The sequence below is a fragment of the Silurus meridionalis genome, chromosome 8 (genome assembly GCF_014805685.1).
Source record: "Silurus meridionalis isolate SWU-2019-XX chromosome 8, ASM1480568v1, whole genome shotgun sequence".
NCBI lineage: Eukaryota > Metazoa > Chordata > Actinopteri > Siluriformes > Siluridae > Silurus > Silurus meridionalis.
In genome coordinates, this window is record NC_060891.1 from 9997607 (window position 1) to 10003606 (window position 6000).

Below are 6000 nucleotides of genomic sequence, written 5' to 3' on the forward strand. Positions count from 1 at the left end.
GGTTTGTAGTCCGTGATTGACTGGATGCCTTTCCACATGCGTCTGGGGTCAGAGTTGTGGAAGTGCTCTTCTATGTGGCGTTTAAATGTGAGCTTTGCTTTCCTGATGCCCCTTTTCAGGTTGGACCTGGCTCTGTTGTAGTCCTCCGCACTGCCAGATTTAAAGGCAGCATCTCTTGCTTTCAACAGGAGACGGACTTCAGAGTTCATCCACAGCTTCTGGTTAGGAAAGCATTTTACGTGTTTGACAGTAGTGACATTGTCAATGCACGTGGTAATATGGTCCAAAACAGATGATGTGTAACTGTCCATGTCTGTGTGAGAGTCCAGTGTGGCCTGTGAAGCGAACATGTTCCAGTCAGTATCCTGAAACTGTTGTTGTAGAGAAGAAATGGCCCCCTCTGGCCATACCTTTACTGTCCTCACAGCTGGTTTCACACGTTTGATCAGTGGTGTGTATTTGGGTAGCATGAACAAAGAGAGGTGATCAGACTGACCCAAGTGGGGGAGGGGAATGGCTGTGTATGCCCCAGGTATGTTTGTGTATACCTGGTCCAGTGTTTTGTCCCCTCTAGTAGAGCAGGAGACATTGCGGTGAAATTTTGGTAAAACAGATTTCAGGTTGGAGTGGTTGAAATCTCCAGCAACAATGAAAGCTCCTTCAGGATGTGCAGACTGCTGTTTGCTGATAGCTGCATGCAGTACCTCCATAGCATCCGGTGGAATGTACACTGCACTCACAACAATGGCTGAGAATTCTCTCGGTAAATAAAAGGGTCTGCACTTAATCATCAAATACTCTAAATGAACAGAGCAATGACTTTCAGTAACAGTAGAGTCCGTGCACCGAGTTGTTAACATAAATGCACAGACCTCCACCTCTGCGTTTACCAGAGTCCTCTGCCGTCCTGTCCGCCCGATAAACACTGCGACCCCCGAGCTCAATGGCGCTGCTGGGAATGTTGTTGTTGAGCCATGTTTCCGTAAAAATCATGACATTACATTCCTTAATCCGTTTGTGTGATGATATCCATTTTATTAGCAAGAGACCGTACATTGGCAAGGAAGACGCTTGGAATCGATGGTTGATGCGGGTTTAGCCTTAGCTTAGCCCTGATGCCGCCTCGCTTCCCCCTCCTTTGTTTACGGTCTCGCCGCCCGGCGCTGTGGTCTCGCTGTCGGCCGAGCTGGATCAGCGGTCCGCGGTGTTCGGGCAATTTCGAGGAGTTCAAAGTCCGTTGAAAGTCCGTATCTGTGAGTATTGCCGATGTCTAGTAATGCTTCTCGGCTGTATGAGATGTGTGCAAGCCTGTTCTGCGTGAATAAACTTGCTGTTGATGGAGAAATTGCTGCTAGATCGCAAAATCTGGAGAGACGTTGGGCCTCGCGTTGTGCACGCCGCCATCTTGTTTTTATATATATATATATATATATATATATATATATATATATATATATATATATATATATATATATATATATATATATATATATATATATATATATATATATATATATATATATACTATATATATATATATATATATATATATATATATATATATATATATATATATATATATATATATATATATATATATACTGTATATATATATATATATATATATACTGTATATATATATATATATATATATATATATATATATATATATATATATATATATATATAAAAATTAAAACCTTTGTGTTGCACAGTTAACTGAGTTAGAACAGGACACCATCTTTGCCACCTTAACCTGAAAATCCCCTGTGTGTGCGCTGTAATAGGATCAGCTTTTATCTGGCTTTCATATCAATTATTAATAAGTACATTTGTCAGATGGGAAATGTTTAACAACTGCGAAGTTATTAGCATCTTTACAGCTTCAGCTGCTATTAATTTAGAAATATTGTTTAAATAATCATTACTAAAAGCTAACTTAGAAAATTACACTATAGATAATTTACGTATAAACACATCAACTAAAACAATAAATTTCATTTATAGCAAGTCCTTTCTTAGACTTTGACAACTCAAAAGAAAATGTATACTGTATATCATAAAATTAGCAAATTGATTTGCATATGTAATTAAATCTTTAGACACTGATTAATATAAAATGTATGTCTCCTTAAAATCAGATGTGGAATTTTACATAAATGTCATCAGCATAACAATAGAATACAACAACAAACTTGCAATTGGTGAGGACCAAATGATGGATCTGTCGAGGAAGGGTAATAACCTATAGGGACATGGAATGAAGATGCTCAGGAACTCAAAGACAGCTTAGAATAGAACTGTAATTGCTAGAGCTGTGAGGCAGTACTTTAACATCCACACCACTTGTCCAATTGGTATAATAACCATTAGTATTCTACTATGTGGTTATTCCTTTTTCTCATGCCTCATATATCAGGGATATCATTATATCATTTTTCATCATACATCTGTTTAATAAACTAGCAAACAATATTGTACTATTAGAAACCTCTGGCTGCCATAAATCAATTAAACTTATAGATGGTGCAACATTTCATATTAACAGCTAATGAACCAAAAAATAAATCTCATTGTATGCCCTCATACTGTAATATCATCAGACTGGCCCTCTTCTGCCATGCCCAACAAATGGTTTAAACAGACATTAAATCCATATCCTGAGAGGCTGGCTTTTTAAATGGACATCCGTTTAATGACAAATTATTTGCAATGCAGCCACCCATGCACTTTAAACAAATACCCAAGCCAAGCCAAGCTTTGTACAAACTCCAATTGCATTAATTCCCAACCCAAAATCCCCAGTGAAACAACTCATCATTTTCACTTTAGCTTTCACTGAAGCACTGAAATACCCTGTGGGAGAGTGAAGCAGGCAACCATAAACAATTGTACTGAAAGAGAAAATTATGGATTGTGTGCCATTGTTTTTTTGTTGCTGGTCCTACTTTATCTGTGTTTAACCAGTGAGTGGAATTGGACAAATAGCAGATTACTCTTTTTCTGTGTATTCCTCTGTGCCCGTCTCTTTCTCCAAAGTGTAAAATGGCACCACTGTGATGCCAGAATGCTGATCAGAGGAGACTAAATACGCTGCACAATTGCTCTGACATTCTGATTCATATAGTAAAGATTTAGGCCTACACCACTGTATTTGAATGCTAACATTCTGCAGCCTAGTCATTATTATTGCACAAGTAACCAAAATGTGTGCCTTTTATGATTTGTTTGTTAAGATTCCTTGCTTCACAAACTGAAATTAGATATGACACTTTTAACTTAGAACTCTAAGTTAACTCAAATCCAATAGGGCTTATTCAATAGACCAATGCCCGAAACACGTAGCTAACACTTTCCTCATAAACAAAATGATGCTGTAAACATCAACACGGACACAAATATTATATTAAGTACCATAGATCCTAAAGGATCCTGCTAATGGCATTAATATATTATAGTGACTTTAATATGATCTCCTTTACATCTGCTTATTTGTGCCATTAACCAGTCAGCCAATTCTGTGGCAGCAGAGCAGTGCAAAAAAACATTTTACAGATTACAGATACAATAGATTTTTTTTAAACATTTGAATGATGAATTTAAATAAGGATTTTTACAAAAGGTCTATTGACTTACTCAGAATGGTAAGCATGCAATGAGCAGAAGTTCTAAAGGCAGAAACACATTGATGATGATTTGAGGTCAGAGAAGAAAGAACTGAAGCTGACAAGAAGTTTACGGTAACTCACAAAAACACTACTTGCAACTGTGGTGACCAGAAAAGCATCTCTGCATGTGAAATCGGCAGATCGGTTCCACTCCCATCAGTTAATAACAGAAATCTATTTCATAAACTACTAATTTCCTCGGATTTTGACATTTAACAAAATGTGAAATAGTGTGGAAAAACACAAAAAACATCTAGTGAAATGAGAGGTCACAAGAGAGGAAAATAGGCAACTATAGACATGAAATAAAATCAATTTTTTTCCAGTCATCTGTCCACTTTGAGTAAGACTGTGCCTATAATACTTAGACTCTTGTTCTGGCTGACCTTAGTGTACCTGATATTTTGCTGTTGTAGCTCATCCATTTAAATGTTTTATTTGGTGTGAATTCTAAAGAGAGGGAAGATTGTTTATATAAGTTGCTATAGACTTTCTGTCAGCAGCTTTGACCAGTCTGATCATTCTTTTCTGATCTGATGGGAAAAACCCAGATCAACAGTTTCTGAAACACTCAAACCTTCAGTAACAACCTTGCCATAGTTAATGTCATAGACATCACTAGCTTTAAGTAAAAATATATCCTGAAGTTTTTGATCTGTATCTGCATGTCTTTAGGCATTATGCTGCTGTGACATGATTTGATACAGCAACTGCATAAATAAGAATATATATATATATATATATATATATATATATATATATATATATATATATATATACAGTATATATGTGTTCTAATTAAAGTGAATGGTGAAGAATGGGTTCATCATCATAACAAATAGTCAGTTGGATTATAAAATATAACAACTCATTATAATTTTGTACATGATACTGTACAATAAATGCACTGTAGTGAAAGATGAGTGAGTATGTGTGTTTTTTACATGTACAGTTTATGTACCTCAATTTTTGGTTTGGAATAAATCTTGTTACATGTTATAATCATATATTATGTAATAAAGATGTAGAAAAAAGTGGTATTATTCATAAGGGAGTGTGTCAGATATGCACTGCTGTAGGAGGTCAAAAAACAACATACAGAGCAGCATTGTGCCAGCGGCAATACACTACATTTGACAGTCTCATAATCCCTCAGACAGTGAGGGGAAAAAACTGTTTATGTAATGCTTTTGAAAAATGTGTGAATATTGGGTTAAAAGCTACTATAAAAAGGTGCTGCACACATTCCGTACAATAATATGCTTTGTACTGTACCTGGCAGAGTCTACTAGATAAACCAAGCAGCAATTCTAATACCGATTGGGGAAACTCTTGGATAATTATTGTGCATATTAGGACTAGAGTTCAGAAATATGCACCTGAGTTCCTGCCAGTTGTCTATTGAAAAGATTTTTCATATAAAGCCTTTTTAAGCTTGTCATGTATTTTAATGAAAATTGCTCAATTTTATTGTGCATTCAAAGCATAAATATATATCCAGGATCTGTTATTTTGTCATTTCATTTTTATATACCAAAAAGGCATTTATGAGCAGAGACTTGATTAATTTTCTGTAACAACTCAGTTCAAACAGTACTTCAGCTGTTCATCAAACCTCTACATTAATTTTAACATGCTGATTTTACGTTGCACAAACCAGAAAGCTACAAAATGGGAGCCCGATGGGAGTCACATCAGCTTCTGTTGTTCAGGTAAGCGCTTTGTGTGTGAATCTGTGCAGTATAGCTAAAAATGGGAGGAAAAACCATGAACTTTGCATTGTTGGTTTGAGAGTGGAGCATACTCAATAGGCTCTTCAGAGAGACAATGTCCATGCTGTAGCCGTATGGGCTATCCGGAGATCACTATTCGAGAAGAGTGATTTCCCTTGGCTCAGGCCCTGCGCTTGCTGAGGCGAAGCGGCGCCATAGGTTGTAGGGCTTGCAGGCTGACATAGCAGAAGGCATGGAGAGGCCGAGGACTCTGACTCCTCACAGCCTCACGCGCAGCCCCAGCCTGGCATGGCCAGGTGGCGTGAAGCCCAAAAGCAAAGCTTTAAGCTCAAGGTAAAGGGGTCTGCCAACCTGAGGGTGGTCCTCTCTGCAAACAAACGGGCAGTAGTGCAGCGGCCCTGACGATCAGAGTGCCCTGCTTTGGGAGGGCGGTTTACACTTCATTATACGGTGCCCATATCTCCTCAACAACACCAGGAATCCAGACTGTTAGCTCTTTCACAGAGCGCAGTCTCCCTTCACCAGGTGGCTCCTTCCATCCCCACTGGGAGGCCACAGAAAGAGCAGGTAGGTCCCTGACCCTTCTAAGGGAGAAGATT